This window comes from Fukomys damarensis, unplaced genomic scaffold (assembly GCF_012274545.1).
Source record: "Fukomys damarensis isolate Sample0158 unplaced genomic scaffold, DMR_v1.0_HiC HiC_scaffold_9, whole genome shotgun sequence".
Lineage (NCBI taxonomy): Eukaryota > Metazoa > Chordata > Mammalia > Rodentia > Bathyergidae > Fukomys > Fukomys damarensis.
Window position 1 is genome coordinate 6,684,831 of NW_022900921.1, and position 17,852 is coordinate 6,702,682.

The 17,852-nt window shown below is 40.8% G+C and overlaps 1 long non-coding RNA gene across 7 annotated transcripts in view; it reads right to left on the minus strand.

Moving 5' to 3' along the window:
• Positions 1-17,852, minus strand: part of LOC104873147 — a 241,450-nt gene that overhangs the window by 84,129 nt on the left and 139,469 nt on the right. The window lies entirely within an intron of this gene.

The following is a 17,852-nucleotide window of genomic DNA, read 5'->3' on the forward strand; positions in this document are numbered from 1 at the left end:
TAAATAATATAATTTATTAGACTTTTAGTCTTTACTGTATGAACAAATCACAATGACATGAACAAAACTTGTTTATATTTTTAAATTTTCACAGGCGACATACAATGTAACACAGAAAGTGTCATCATATACCTCAAGAATCAACAAATGGGATCATTGCAAATTAAAAAGCTTCTGCACAGTGAAAGAAATAATCAGACTGAAAAGACCATCTATAGAATGGAAAAAAAATTGCCATTGATTCCTCCAACAGATGACTCGATAGAATCGATAGAGAACTAAAGAAAACAAATGAGAACCCCCCCCATGAAGACGCAGTGAAGAAATGGACAACCGAAAAGGACACACACTTTACAGAAGTACAGATGGACAATAAATACACAAAGAAATGCTCAGCATCACTGCCCACTAGAAAGATGCAAATTAAAGCAATGGCAGATTCAGTATCACCCCAGAAAGAACAGCTATAATCAGGAAAACCAAGGACAACTTCTCATGTGTCTGGAGGGGAGAATAAAACACTTCTCCAGTACTAGCGGGAAGTAAAGTAGTACAACCACTGTGGAAATCAATGTGGAGTTCCTCAAAACTCTGAAACTAGAAATTCCATTTGACCTAGCTCTTTGTTCTGTGGGTATCTTCCTGAAAGAGTTAAAGACATCGTATTACAGTGCTACACCAATGTCTATCTTTACAGCAGCATAATTCATAATCTTGGAAGAGGCCTATATGTCCATCAACAGGTGAATAGATAAAGAAAATGTAGTATTAACACACAGTTAAGTACTACTGTGCCATAAAGGAAGACAAACTTGAGCTACTCAAAGGTGCACCTTGAGACCATACCGTTAGGTGAAAATAAATCAAGACACATGAGTTTAAGAACTGCACTGTTTCTCTTATATGGGAAACCTAGAGTATAAATAAAGAGTACAATAAAAAATAACAGGAAGTCCAGGAGATGGGGTTTGGGAGATGGAAGGAGGCAGGAAATGGAATAAAACGTAGAATTAAGATGTCTTCTGTACATGTACATGTGGCAGTCTTCCCCAAGAAGTGTAAATATTTTGTACACGTGTGCTAAGAGATAATATATGGGACATAATCATCACTCAAACATTCCCGCAGGACTGTTTCCGGACTCCATTAGTCCTCGCTAGATCTGTTTTCACTGTCCTGGAACATTACCTATATTACACATGTTGCTTCACGTAGATGCCGGTGTTACTTTTCAGTTTTCAATAGTATTTCATTGTATGAATTTGTCAGTTTGTCTTTTCCTTTTCATTCATCAATACCTGGGTGGCTTAATCTTTCTGATCATTATGAATAACTGTGCTATGAACAACTGCACGGAACTACCCTTGTTCACAGAACTTGCTTTTATGAGTAAATATCTGGGAATGGAAACGTAAGGTTCTAGTATAACTAAATGGTTTTGGTACCACACAAAACAGTATCTTTCCCAAAATATTTCTTTACACTCTCACTGGCTCAATATCCTCATTGTTGTTAAAAAAAAATACTTAGTTGTTTTTGTATTTTTCATTTTTAAGAATTGTTTTTGTATTTTGGATACAGATTCTCTGTTAGACATATGTCATGTAAATCCGTAACACCTATTTGTTTACATATTATTTTTTGATGAGAACTATATTAAATTTTGAAGGTCTCCACTGTGTGAATTTTTCCTTTTGTAGTTATTGTTACCGGGTGTTCTAAGAAACGTTAGCCTGTTATCCAGTAATGAAAATATTTTCCATGATTCCATTGATTTTTCACCCTTAGACTTGAATACAGTTCAGATTAGATTTCATTTATGTTAGGAGAAGGGTCAAAGGCCATCTTTTTTGCTATTCACATGTCTACTTAGGCCAGAAGATAAATTTATTAAAAAGCCCTTCCCTTCCCATTTGAAATACTTTAAAACTCTCACCGAGGTTCAAGTGATTCTCAGTCTGAGTCAATTACTAGCTGATTTTTCTACTGATCTGTTTGTCAATACTTGTTCCTGCACCACACTGGCTTAGTAAGGGTTACTGTAGTTTAAATCCCCATTTTGTCTTTTTTTTTTTTTTTCAAGTTGATAGTCTATGTGCTTTGCTTATCCATATCAACTTAAAATCATGTTAATTTTTCAAAGAAGCCAGCTGAGAGTGTCATTGAAATTCCATCGGACTATAGATAAGTCATTCTCAGGGAAGAAATCCCACTCCCCAGGTGACATTTCACAGTATCTGTGGACTGATTTTGTTGTCACACATGGGGAACTATCCAGGGAGTGAAGGCAGGAGATTTATTAAATAGCCTACAATGCATAAGGCACTCACCACCCACCTCGCATTTCTGATAACAAAGAATTATCAACCCATCTCATTGTCAGACTTCTCCTTTTCTCTCCCCTAGAAATTTTGCAGAATCTTTCAATCATCTAAGAGATCTGTGCAGGTAAACTACATTTTCCAGTAATTAGATAATTCCCTGCAGGTTTTCAAGTACATTTAACTCACAGACTTAGAGTGGCACTACTCACTTTATGACAGGTAAAAAATCAATATACAGATTTTAAGGGATAAAATAAACAAGTGTTCACCTTTCCTTTCCAGCTTGGACTCTGTCATTACTAACCAAATACTCGAGCAAAAACACTATACAGTTGTTCTCAGAAAGAGATCACAAAAAAAAAAAGAATTAAAATGTCACAATGTAGTAATCTCAAATGAATGCACATGGATATTAAGAACCAGTGGGTACAAACATCAAAAAGAACAAAACTCCACATTGTGTATCAAAGAAAGAATACAACACCACAGTCAAGGGTTCTGAAGGGGTCAAACCCCAGTCTGAAATTTTCAAGGGCCTGGGTCTGCCTCTAGCTGGCTGGACATCCAGTGGACAGTACAGCACACTAACTATCTCAGTGACCTTCCTGTTGCTGGGATAAACTACTGACACCACCTAAAGTAGGAGATGTTTGTTTCGGCTCATGGTTTCAGAGGGATCAGTCCAAGGAGGGCTGGCTTCAGACAGAAACAGCAAGGTGGAAGGGCATGAGAGAGGAAAGAGGCTCATTCCACAGCAGCCAGGAGCAGAGAGCCAAGGGAGGAACCAGGAACAAGAATACACCCTTCCAGGTCATCCTCCCAGTGATGCACGTCCAAACAGTCCCCACTTTCTAAGCTCATCGTCAGTCCTGAGCTCATAAATTGGTGTATCTACTGTACAGCAAGCCTGTGAACCAATCACCTTCCTGGAGCCCTGACTGAATACAGGAGACTTTTGTGGGAAGTGCTAGTTCTGAACCATAATAGATAGAAGGTAGCACGAGTGTGCAAGCAGTAACATTCAATAGATGGGAAAGGACAGATGAACTACTCTGAGTTCCTGGAGACAAACTGTGAAAAGAAAACAATAAAGAAGAAATAGGATGGGAAACCTGTGGATGAGAGAAAACAGATATGTCCAGTGAAAAGGACAAAACTAAATAGAGACGCACACGCAGGTGAAGAAATCATGAAGAAAAAAACCAAATGATTACTGTACAGTTTACAATGATGTATACAGCTGAGGGAAGAAAGGAACAGAGACTGTTGTAGCAGTCAGGCTTCTGCAGTGGACTTTTGAATCTATCTCAGGACCCAGGTGGTGTTAAAAAGTGGTAAGCCACACATTTGTTTTGGGAGTTTTCTGTTTTATATCAAAAAGGTTATGATATAACTGGGGATTTAGCTCAGTGGTTCCACCGCCTGCCTCACAAGTGCAAGGACCTGAGTTTGATTCCCAGTATCTGCCCCCCAAAGAAGGTTCTATGACAGACAGAGCAATCACAAACACAGTGTCTGCAATTCCCTCGTGGACAAGGCACATATCTACTGAATAAAGAGGTACTACAGATTCAGAGTAGAAAGACTAAAAGTCAAAGGGATAACAGTAACAGCACATGAGCATCCAGCTCATAGAAAAAGATATAAATAATCTTCTAAAAATATTTCTAAAAGGCTCAACTTCAATCACAATGGGAGAAAATAAACTTGTACTGATTACTATTTCCAGTTAGCAGAATTCCAGAATTTTGAAAGCTCATTATGCTGAGATACTGATAGCACTCTCATACAGTGCTACAGAGAATACAAAAACATGTTATTATTACCGTTCTGGACAGTCTGGCAATACCTGGCAATACACACACACTGCTCTCTGAACCAGTGTTCCACTCCTGGAAAGGCAGACGCGTGCAAAGACTATGCACAAAGGTGTAAGACTTCAAGTCTTTTATTCCACAGAGCGTGAACAGCTGAAAAGGCCTCCACGATGCTGGGTCCCAACACCCAGCGAGGCTCGACGGAGAAATGAAATGAGAAACCCAGGAAGGAACACACCAGGCTAGATGGCAAATAGACCTTTATTAGTCTGGCCAGACGGCACTCCCGGAGACAGGTAGCTCAGAGAGGCAACTGCTCATTGGCTGAGGTGTTTTTTATAAGGTTTTTCTAAACAAAAAGTCAGGGAATTTACAGAACAAGACTGCAAACACATGGCTTATCTCATGCAGGAAATGTTCTGTAGTCACCTTTTGTCATACTATTTGCCCCTGGGCTGGCTGTTAGCCCAGTTAGCAATTAGCATATGAAGAAGCACCCTCTCTGGCCTATTAGCATGGAGTCACTTTAGCCTATTCAAGTCTCACAAAGGTATGCACTGGGGCACTGTGATCACAAAAGGACCCTCTATGGGTCCTGATGGGGAAGGATATAGTGAATAAAGCATACTATATTTATAAAATATTCTTGACAGAGAATGAGAAAGCCCTTCACACACATGTTGAGACAGAAACATTTACAGGATGGTCTACTAAAACACTAACATTATTTGACTTATGTAACTCTTGGACATGAAAGGAAAGAAAGACACTAAGAATTTATATTTACATTTGATGAAAATTTGAAGATTATAAGCAAAACCACTGGAAAAAAAAGTATTCAGAGTGAACAAGAAGAAAAAATCATGGCAGAAATACTTTAAATAGATCTTTACAGTGTTGTGGTTTTGAAACATGGGATGAAATACATTTAATAAATAAAATAAAAATTCCTCTAGACTCCTTATATCCTATACACTTATTTCTCTGATCACCTTGCAATGATAGTCACTGTATCTACTTCTCCAGCATTACTTTTTCTTTGGTACTGGGGATCAAACTTGGGTCCTTGTTCTTACGAGACAGGTGGCAGCACCACTGAGCTAAATCCCCAGCCCCTCCAACATTACTTCTTAAATCCACTTCACTGGGACTTTCCATTCTCATTACTGCAGCAGAGCAGCTCTGATAGGTAAAGATCGGGAGTAGCACAGGTATTTCTAATGCCATTGGTCAGTTGCTGGTTTCTTTCTTAATCAGCAGAGCTCTGCACACAGTGGATCCTGGACCTTTTCCATGAAATATGCGTGTGCTTTCTTCCAGGATACAAACTCCAGGTTTAATCCTTGGCTTGTAAGAGCCTGACTGAACCAGAGCGACTCCATGTTGACCAGCAAACAACCTAGAGACTGTCGCTCCCCTCCATCCCTTATAGGATAACTAATGATTAATTGTGAATTGTTAGATAACTGCTTTGAAGTAGCTGGGAAACTAAATGGAAACTGTAGTGAACACAGAGACCCAACACAAATCACGCCACTCCTTACTTGCCTGTAGTTGAATGTTCTGAACATTATAATCTAAGCTGTAAATGAAATAATGGATAATCGATCTGCTGATCATTAGTACATGACGGTCAAGTATATGCTTGATGACCACTAGCTCAGATCAACTGATTCTTTGCCTTTGTCCTCTTCCTGTAAGTTTTAACTGTAAACCCCGCCTTAGCCCTATATAAAATGGCCTCTGTTTCTGAGCTGGCCGCCTCTCTGAGCTACTTGGCTTGTAGAGTGCCGTCTGGCCAGACTAATAAAGGTCTATTTGTCAACTTGCCTGGTGTGTTCCTTCCTGGGTGACTCTCGCTGTCCGACAAGCTCCTGGAGCCTCGCTGAGCTTCTGAGCCCAGCATCGTGGAAGCCTCTTGGCTGTTCACGCTCCAGGAGTAAAAGTGAGAGTTAAGTCTTACAGGCTTACGAGCTTTCCTAAAATGTCACTGTCACGATGATCTTTATCTGTATTCTTGGCTTTAAGTACAAGGACTTCCTATTCCAGGGAAGTTCAAATTTATATCTTAAATCTGGACCTATGTGCTGAACTTCCAATTACTACACCCTTCTCTCTACTGTCTCCAAAGAGATATTTAATACCTAGAATTTAATTTAAAATTTAAAAATTCTTTATGTCTATCACTTTGAGCCAGACTAGCTCCTGCTATAAATTATCCATGTCTTTAAAGGATGACTCCAGTTTTCCCACCATTCTGGACACAGATTTGGTGTTATTCCTAATTACTTTCTTTCAGTGTTAGTTCCTGAGCAAACCCTATGGCATCTATGCTAAAATACATCCAATGGTAAAGACTGGCTTATTTCTTTTCTTTTCTTTTTTGGGTGCCGGGGATTGAACTCAGGTCCTTCTGCTTGTGAGGCAGGCCACCGAGCCGCTGAGCTGAATCCCCAGCCCAAGACTGGCTTATTTCACTTAGCACAATGTCCTAAGGGTTAATCCATGTTGTTTCACATTGCATAATTTTTTAAAAGACTGAATAATATTCCTTTGTGATTATAATATATACCGTATTTTCTTTACCCATCATCTTTTGATGGACACTTAGCTTGCTCCTATATCTTACCTAATGTGAATACTGCTGCACTGCACAGAGAAGTACCAATGCCCCTTCAGTTCCTCGGGTAAATACTTACAAGTGGGATTGCTACGTCACATTTTATAACTGTATTATTAATTTTCTAAAGAATGTTCTTATTTCTCATAATGGCTGCACAGTATGCATTCTCACTAACAGTGTATTAGCATCACAGTGTCTCTGTGTCCTTGCCAATACGTCCGTCTTTAAAAACACTCATCTTGGTAACTGTTATGTTATGGATGGAATTGGCAAGTGACACAGAGAGGCAGCAGAATGGAAGTAAAATTAAAAAGTTTACTCCACTGATGCGGATCAATCACCCATAACGGGGATGACCTGATCACCCCATACTGGGCTACAACTCCCTTTTTTATAGGGTTTTACAGCCTTGATCTCATTCAGTTGGTTAGATTGCATTTTCACATTTCACACTGCTGATATTCAAAATACGGTGGCCAGACAGTTGAATTTCAACGGGGATGCAGTTCTTTGTTAGAGGAGGATACCTGTAAGAGTTATCTATCATAGCCAAGGGGAAGAGAGTGTGTTTGGTCAACAAAGCTAACGATGGTTCTTTTCATTTACAAAACTTTTTAGGGAGATTAGATGCCTCTGGGGCTGGTTAATTCTAAACAAAACAGTGGCAAGGGCAAAGTTATCTGACATTGTGACATTCTGAGGTTTTCACTCTTAAAGTTTTCTCTATAAATGTCTCATTGTGCTTTGGTTCACATTCTATGACAACTAATATGATTGAGGATTTTTTTGTATCTTCGTGGCTATGTGTATACATGCTCTAGAAATCTCTATTGAACACATTAGCACATTTTAAGATTAGAGATTTCTTTTTGCCATTTAGATGTAGCAGTACCTTATGTATTTTAGTTATTACCTGCTTAACATATATATTACTTAGAAATATTTTCTCCCATTCCTTAGGCTGACATTTTTCTGTCTCGATGGTCTCACTTGCTTTACAGAAGTTATTTTGATACGGTCTCATTTATTTGGTATTGGATTCCCCAGCTGTGCTTCACGGATTGTGATTATGGAGATATGCAGAAATGATTGTTATTTTAGAAAATAAGAGATTCAGTGATATTTTACAATGCTTCCTATGAAAATAAATAGCAGGTACATTTCTACTATACACAGTAATGTAATATTTTGGAAAGCATGATTTTATATATTCATTCAGGTACGCACAAAAATTTTAATATAAAGTTAGTTTCAAATTTCAAAGAAGTCCTATCACATAATCTTCCTTGACCTACATGCAAATCAGCCATCATTCACTAACAGGAAGCCTCTTGAAAGGCATACGTTTTTATATAATTGAACTGAAACACTATAAATTATTAAGTGCTTAGAAGTAAAATGTTAGGGCCGGGGATTTAGATCAGTGGTGTTAGGAAAAGTATTAAGAAGCTCTAAGAGCCCAACCCCTAGCAGAGTCAGCTAACCATGACAGGTCAAAAGGTCGCTTTAAACATTCCTGAGAGGCAGGAACCAAGATAAACGTCTCATGCGGAACAGACCCTACCCCTTTGAACAATCCATGGTCCCACTTCCCCGAAGTCCCCACCCTTTGTAACTGAATGTTCCCGTAATTGACTCCTTTCTCTGAATTCCCCCTACCCTATAGCTTGTGGTTTTTTCCTTTAAAAACTGTGTCTCTACCCTGCTTCGGGGCTCAACTCCTCTACCCCTGCGAGGGTTATAAGCTGAGCCCCATCCGCTGGAATAAAGACCTCTTGTGTTTTGCATCAATAATCGTCTCTCCGGGGTGTTTATGGTGCATCGTGGCGTCCCGCACTTAGAGTGGTGGGATTCCTCCCTGGGAGGATCTTACAGTGGCACTGTTCTTGCTTCACAAGTGCAAGGTCCTGAGTTTGATCTCCGGTACTGTGGGACCTAAATTACAAGCCCTTGCTAAATGGCAAAGGGCCTAGGAGACAGTGTCCTGAACCCCTCCCATTGTAGCCACAGCCCCGACCTTTGTTCCAGCCCTGGCCTAAGAATGTGTATCACTCTTGTATTGTTTGAAGTCCGGATCTGAATCTACCTGTAAATTAGAGACTCCAGACATAGAGCCCAAGTTAATTGACAAACTGTTTTCTCATCCGGAGTGTCTTGGTGACCTTTGAGACATCCTATGGGTGGTACCTGCCACTCATCAATACGTGACTGTTGAGCATGTCACTGCTGACCACCAGCTCAAGTCAGCAGACCTTTGTCCCCTGTGAGCCCAAAAATGTTAACCCCCTCTTTCACTCCCTATAAGAGGACCTCAGCCCCTGAGCTAGGGGCCTGTCTGAGCCAGCCACTTGGTTCTGAGGGTGCCGTCTGGCCAGACTAATAAAGATCTTTTACCATCTAGCCTGGTGTGTTCCTTCCTGGACTTCTCGTTCCTCGATAACGCTCACGGAGCCTCATTGGGCTTTAGGGCCCAACATTGCAAAGGCCTTTTGGGCTGTTTGCACTCCGTGGAGTGGAAGTGAGACTTTTAAATCTTACAGTACCAAAAAATAAATAAATAAATAAAAGTAAACTAGTAGTGCCAAATGAAAATTGGTAACCTGCACCAAAACAGTGCTAAAAACAACAACAACAACAACAACTTATATTTCTTTCTAAATAAAGCACAATGGAAATGGCCAAAGCTACAGAGTCTCTGCTGCTGCTAAAAGTCATTATTGACTAACTTTATACTAATAAGCTTGAAAACCTAACTATTTTCTGGAAAACGGAATGACCAAAAGCTATGTGAACAAATAAAGAGTGGGCAAATGAGTACATACAAAACACGTCCCTCTCCAGTAGACTCAAGCCACACCATTCTATCGGCTTTTACAAATGTTCCAGAAAATTAGAGACAGCAGTCGACCCAACCTTTCCCACGAGACTCCTACAACTTGATTCCAAAACAAGAAAAACATTGCGTCTGACACAGGGAGGGTATTATCTCTGAGAGACAGAGACCAAAAGAGCAAAAGTAAACAAGAGCACACTGAAATGAGCAGCATATTAAACTACACATACAAAAAGTAAGCAGGGCTCAGCGCTGGTTGAAAGATTATTTACAGTCAGAAAACCCATTATGAAAAATGCTACGTTCATTAATAAGACGTATCACTTAAACAGGAGCAAAATGTGGCAGAGTTGCAATAGAAACTGTTATTTAACGGAGTAACAATTCAGTAATAATACAACATTTTCATTCAGGGAAAACTATTAACATTTAAAAACGGGAGGTGATTTTCTTCAACTGACCAAAGAACATGCATGGAAAAACCAGACCGTACTTGGCACTATTCTCTGAAAGTTAATAAAATGCAAGAAGGCCTCCTGCTGCTGCGTTATATCACGGTACCAGGAAGATGAGCCAAATAACACGACAAACACGAAGGAATCATAAGGGATGGCACAGGGATGGCTCCCAAACTTACACCACGGTAACAAAGGAACTTCACACAATGGAATACCCGGCCCCAGGGGTCTACGCTGACCTCACCTGCTCCAGACGGCTCTCCTCACACTCCCCATTCTGCTGGCCTCCAGCCACATCTGCATTTTGCAGATATTTATTTAGCCTCTTTAAACGGGACGTCTCCTCCACCTCTTTTTCTAGGGCGTTTTGCCCAGGCTCTATGTGCGATAGGCCTTTTGCACTCACATCCCAGGGTAATCGTAGTTGCTTCCCCCCCCCCCCGCTTACTTCTCTCTCTGCCCTTGTCAAAGGCTACTTAATAGCTTAATTGTGCCTTCAATAACTATTTGCTCAAAGTTGACCTATTAGTAAAGGCATGAAGAAGTCTTTCTTGCTCACTGTCCGTATCTCAAAGAGCTCAGCACAAGGGAAAGGGCACAAACCATCCCGCTTCGTTATCACCGGCCATGTGAACGAAGCGGCAGATGGAAAGCTGTCTGGACACACCTAAGAGAGGCTCTTTAGCAAGTACAGCACCTTTGTTCCTGGGTATCTGTGAAAGACGGTATCAAAATTAACTTCGCTGCTCTCTTCTTTTATGGGGATGCTGATTCATTTTGCTTGGGACAGCTCATTTGTTTTCGAGCACAGGTATGATATTATCTGGACATAATTTCTTCTCGTTACAATCGCGAAGCAATCATATCACAGGGTCTCGCCGAAATTAACCCAGGGACCCAGCTTGCATCTGGGAGGTTCAGCAAAAATTTTCTGTGAAAGAATTGTCTTTAGAATACCCCTGTTAGCTCAATGGATAAAGGACGTCCTCGTGAGGAGACTGAAAAAGGAATGTAAATATCTTACAGATGGATATGCATGTGTATAATGTTCGACATATGATTTACATATGTATTACTACACTGATTTTTAAAACTAGGATGTATATTACTATCTACACATCCTTAGACCATAGTATAAGTTATCTAGAAAAATATATATAAATATATGAAATATATAGTTGCCTAATGGTTAAATTAAGTTTTAATGTGCAAACTATTTGATATAGAGGTAATACAGAAAAAATATTATCTATATGGGGAATATGCTAGCCTCTTTTCAAGCAAAATGGCTTTCCTTGAAAACCTGTTATCAAAATAACGGCATCTTAAAATCAAGAAAGTGAGGTCACCAAAGGTAGTGTTACATTTTCATTAAATGAACTGGCCATCAGGATCTGTGGAACTTAAAACCCTCAACAAGATGCCTGCCTCCAGTGACCCTTTGATAAAAGTGGCAAATCTTTCATACTTGTAAATCAATCACACCACTTAGCACTAATGAATTAAGAACCACTCCATGAAGACCGTCCAATTTCTAGCTAATGAAGCAACAGCCGGCTTGGCTAAGCCTGCAGAGGAGGAAGGCTTCAGCAAACGGTAACTGGATCTTCAGATTTTTCTGCTGTCATCTTTAATGAGATCCAACATCAATGAATTTGGCACAAATATAAAGGAAATCTGCATAATGAGGATGCTTTGTTCCATTATATTTATATTTCCCACCAATCTTGAAATTACAAATAGAGAAAGGTCAAGGGCTTCCTCCTGCTCTCTTTCTTTCCCTCTCTCTCTTTCCAATGAAACTAAGATATCACTGTACAGAACCAGAGAGAACAGCTGATTGCAAGCTCAGATGTCAGACACAATGTGTTTCAGATACCCAGGAAAGCACACAGACATGTTGGCTTCAACAACTGGCTACAAGGGCCATAAAAAACTTGATCACCACTGGACTGCTTCTGTTGGTGTTGGCCACACTCAGAAGCTAAGTAGACTATGTTGGCAATCTACTGTAGGTTGAAGGGCTATGATCAGACCAGAGAGTAAGACACAGTCTGAAACTGTTCATGCCGTATGTTTTACAGTTTGATGTCCTACAAAGAACATTGAAGACTTGCTCTCTTAACAAGATCACAGCAAGATTTATACTTTTAACAATATCCTTTAAAGTTAATTCATGATTCAGCAAAATGTGTCCTGTGCATACATCTTGAGTGTCTGTTCCTTCATTTTCCTATATAACCTGAGTCTCTTCAGGACTTGGCTACTCCAGCCTGACTGATAAGACTGGTAAGTGTCTTCTTTCATCGTATACACCCACAGGCACATATATGCACATATACATGCACCTCACCCCCAGGGGTGGTTTTAACATAGGCTGTGGGACAAGCTGAGCACCAAGCAAGATGAATGATTCCACGGTTAGGATGGGGCAGTGCCCTCTCCCTCTGCTCTGTGGAAGGGCCGCTGAAGACCCAGATATACTGATTTTCCGAAACGGATCCTGCATCCTCAGCAGAACACAGACCTTACCTTGACCCCTCCAAGCAGATAATCTGATCACCCTTCGGATGTCAGAGTCAGGTTGTAACCACCAAACTGCTTTATCATTTTGGATTCAAAATCATTGCAGATAAACCATCACTTTAAAAATTGGGTGGCACCGAATGGCTGATAACATTTTCTTACAGCCCTGAGATTGCAGGAGTCTATAAAATGCCCCAGCCTCCGTGAAGACCGGCTCACTAGCCAGTGTGGGCATCTGTACCACAAGTCCTAGAAATTATGTGACTCGATTTGATCTTTTCCTCTATGAAATATTTAAGTGACAAAAAGATACCATTTTTGTTACCTGAGCAGAAGAGATAAAGGAAAAGAGGAAGAGGAGGAATCTGCAGGCAGAAACAGGACACACTGATGTGGAATCTCTCTGGATACATTGTGAAGATGGTTTTAGTATTTGGGGTTTATAATCAAAGCAGAGCCATGAAAGATTCGGATCATTTCGTCCATGCTGAGTCACTTTCTGCACGCCATGCATCTCTCAGAGCCAGAAATTTTCTTTTCCCTCTTGTAAAATGGGAAAAACATCCCAGTTCATAGAATCATTATATAATTAGGTAAGAAGCACACAATCATTTAGAGTTCTAACATCTAGCAAGTACTCAATTTTATCACTCATTATTAAATAATTTGTTCATTTCTGATCATTTACATCTCTCCTCTTTATTTTCACTGAGGTTCCCTGGGTTTAATTACACACTTGTGTTAAGCCTCTTGGTTTCAGATGAGCTAACAAAACAAGCTCTAGTTCACTTCTTTTCTTTGGAATTTAGGCTTTGCATCCACCCACAGCAAAGCAGCAAGCAGGAAAGCAATTCTGAGTACTATGCAATCCAAGTGGAGAAAAGCAAAGCAAAGCGAGGAAACAATACTAGGTCAGACTGTATTAAAATGGAGCATTCTCGATTACCGGATTTGCGCATTTAACTCAGCTGGTAACTGGCATTCTCAAAACATATCCAAGCAAATCTGGGGTATGACAGTTGTTTTAATTTCTCTGGTATTACAGTCATGCCCTCACTTAGTAACTACTTGATTATATAGAGTCAGAAAAACTTTGGCACTAGAAGAGAACTTATAAATGATCTGTTACAACGTCTTATTTTCCGGAAACAGGTACAAGGAGGTTAAGTGCCCTGTTTTTATTTCCACAGCAAGAAGAAAATAAACAAAACACAACAAAGGATGCTGAGAGGCGATATGGGAAATTGAAAACTGAATAGGACCTTGCAGCTAGTCTCTAGGATCTTAAAGCCCTGAAGAAAAATTAGACATGAGCACAGACAGCTGTAAGGTGAGACAGGAAGTTGTCAAGGGCTACAGGAATTTTGATAGGATATTAAACCCAGCTACAGGAAACAGAAGAAGGGGGTTTCATGACTGCTGTCCTCACACTTATATCCCTACTGTTAGGAGAATGCCTCTCTCCTTTCAGTAGTCACCCTCCTTTCTCTCAGAGTCACAGCTAACATACGACATTGGCCAGTTCATTGGAGTAGCGTACGGTTCAGCCATGAAGATTACCTCAGACCTGAACAGATGGCCTAATGGCAGCCATGCTAGCCCTTGCCAAGACTTTTGCTGGTTACATTGCTGATAAGGTTTTCTTATCTTAACACATTGGTAAATTAGTAAAATATAATCTTGGAGCTCTTGGGAAGTCATTATTTGGTATCTCAGAAGGAGATCATGACTGAAAGCCACTTTACACAAATGAAATCACAGCCACAAGACACACAAATACAGATTCCTAATGACATAACTGTACTCCTAGGTTCCTAGGTGAATCTTACCTTAATGCTGTATCTGGCCTTTTCAGTTCCATAACTGTATTAATTAACGTAGATTAAGCAGAGATTTTAATTTCCAAAAAGGAATGGGATATTTTAGTTTGGCTTTGATGGCTTGGTGGAAAGAAGATTTTTATGCATATGAGGAAGAGTTAGAAGGTGGCCAGAGAGAGAGTGAACACAGGAATGTGCAGGATTATCTGGAAAATCACCTGCGCACTCCTGCGGCAAACTGAAGAAACTCCAGAGCGAGGCTATAGTGACATCGATTTAATACTTCAACATTACCTGCCTTACTGCTCTGGTACCAGAGATGGAACTCAGGTCCTTGCGCTTGGGAGGCAGGCGGCAGAACCACTGAGCCAAATCCCCGCCCCCTACTGCCCTACAGCGCTTGCTGTTATCTTTATAAACTCAGCCCACATTCTTTGGCCTGGCACACCGGCTGTGTTCATATGAAATTTTTGCTCTGCTAGGTGAAGAGATGAATCATCTTCTCATATGAATTTTTCCCCAAAGACCACACCTTACATCCTCAAACCGACAGGAATGCTCAATGGAAATACCAGAGAAAAGCTGAAGACAGCATGGGGAAGAGCAATAATAGGTTAGCTCAGTAATCATTAGTACACTGATATATCCCTAAACTCTTATCTTCTTTAGAGTTCATTTTCATTTTTAAAGTCTGAGTGTAGTAGTACTGCATGAAAACCTTAAATCCTCCTAAACTGTGTTCTCAGACTAACTGTCTTAAAGGCCCCTGTGATACGAAAGCATTTGTCAACAGAATCTAAAACTCATGTAAACCTCAAAAGCTTGCGTTCATATGTATGAAAAGTTCACCAGGTTCTCAGCTCAACACAAAAATTACAGTAAAAGCTGGACAAGGTCAGAGCGAACCTCATAGGAAGATGAACGCCCTCTCAGTAAGGACATTGAACATACTGAATATCTCATAAAGAAATGATTAAAAGGCATTCAAACATGGAAAAGAGTAGAGGGAGATGATACGACCATTAGTTTTGTTTTGTTTTGGGGCCACAAGATTATAATCCAGATGGCTCACTCTTGATTCCTTTATCTTCAGGATACAAGCTACATCCTCAAACCTGTCACTTTCTGTGATCAGCAACAACCAAACAAAGGAATCATCACGTTGGAGGAAAACAGAAAAAAAAAATAGCATTTGAAAATCACTGCTATTGTTGCTGCTGTAAAGAAAAATGCTTCTTAATTTCCATCCTTGTCCTACTCACAAAATTATCAAAATGCTTCTCCCAGGTGTAGGGTAGCCGTTTTGATTATGGGCTTTTTCTTTTCCCACAGACAGCAACTTTTTGCTCTAGGCAAACTGAGCTGTTTTCATGTAAATACAGCCCATGCTTCAGCAGTTATTTTAACAGCTCACTTTAATGGGGACTTGGCTCCCCCCCCTACACATCCAACTCCTCTGAATGACCTCTAGACCCAGAGGCAAATCATGAAAGCCGAAGATGAAAAGTTTCCTAGCACTCATCTCTTACGGCACTTAGCCATCCTCCGCGGCGTGACTTCTGGAGAGAGGTCCTCAAAATCAACTCATTCCTGCGGAGCACACATTCTGGGCTATTTCCACATCGCTTTAAAGTCATGATTTTATTTTATCTTCACAGCAATGAATGAGAGATTATCATTGGGATTCCTCTTTCCTATATGAGGAGACAGTGAGACTCTGGAGCTAAGTAAGTGACCCCAAAACATACAACAAATAGGTGGCCTAGCAAACCCTTGGTTCTAGAACCCAAGAAGTTGCAGAGGGCTCTGAAACAGCAGCAGCAGCCATCACCAGAGCTTACTAGAAATACAATTTCCAGGTCCTCCCTAGATGCGCTGAATGGGAAACTCCGTCCTCTAGGAGAGTCTGACCGACCCAGAGGCATGGTTCCAAGTGAGCTGGGCAAATCTATTCCATTTCAAGCACTGTGCTTGGTCCGAGGTGCATTAGAAAGGAACGAGGAAGTCTGGTTTTCCCACGGCAGTTAATAATTTAGCAAAGAAGATTCAAAGCTTTGAAAAATATATACTAAGTATTTAGCAAATATTTGCTCATTAAATGAAACAGATCTAAATTATAGGCCGAGTGATATCGGAGAATTAAAGTGACTACAACTTCTTTTGCTCCCTGCTGCCTATCTGTACAAGTTTTGGCAAATTTTCATAAAGCTGAACAGAAATCATTCACCTTCAGATAACCTTTGGTATACACTATGTAGTCTCTCGCAGAGTTTTAATGTTTCATGGGTCTGAGCAGTTCAGTACCCTGGGTTTTACTTTGGCTTTTAGACAACTTTCCAACTGAGGAGCACGGCCTTCTGGTGACCTAATTACAGGAAGCCCTTCTGGGGATCTTCCTGGCGTAGACACACCCAGGCTGGACTGCACGGGGGAGCATGAGCACGGTGGGTCCAGGGTCGCATTTCTGTCCCTTCTCCCGAGGTGGACATTGACTCTGTTCGCTAAATGTGTTAACATCACTGGCAACATGGTTAACTGGACGTCTTGGAAATATGGCCATTTAAAAAAGCACAGGTAGCACCTAGTAAGCTAGCAATCTACAAATCTATTTAATTTAAGCATTGATTCTTGACAAAGGTCACACTGCCACTGGGGGAAACTTTTCTGTCATAACATCTGGTGAATAAAATCAGCATTTATTGGGTGAGGTCAGAGATACTGGATCTCTCTCTCTCTCGGCTTTTTGAGATAGGGTCTTACTATATAGCTCAGGCTGGCCTCATACTGGCCGTGATCCTCCTGCCTCAGGCTGGCCCATGCAGTAGTATTGCTTACCTTTTCCACTGCTGAAACCTAGTACCCAAGACCCACGACTTCAAAGAGGAGTGGATGAATTTGGCTCCTGGTTTCATGGGATTCCATCCTTGGTCAGCTGGCTCCCTGGCAATGTCCTGAAGTAAGGGTACAGCTGAACAGAGAGACTCATGGCAGCCAGGAAGTACAGCAAGGGAATAGTGCCAGAGAGCAGGGGCTAGAGATCATATATAGTGCCTAAAGTTCTGCTCTAGGACCCATCCAGACACACCGGAAGTGGGCTCCAACAACCCCTCATCATTTCCAGTGTACCCAAGCAGATACACTACAAGAGTCACAGCAGGCAAGGACTAAACTCTATCTGCCTTACCGGCCTTAGTAAAGCTCTGGAATTTTGTTCTAAGAGCAAAGCAAGACCACGCTGGGTTTCAGGGCAAAGAGCAATCTACTCCACTTTCCTTTTTAAAGCAGGCTGGCTGCAGTGAATAAAATGCAGGACGGTTGTTCAATGAGTGAGTGTTTCATAAGTATATGCCCCAATACATCTGTAAATAAATGAGTAAATAAATCTATCTATTGAAGGATGCAGAAAAGGCAAACAGGGTGGCTCTGCGCTGGCCTCAGCCGTCCCTTTGGG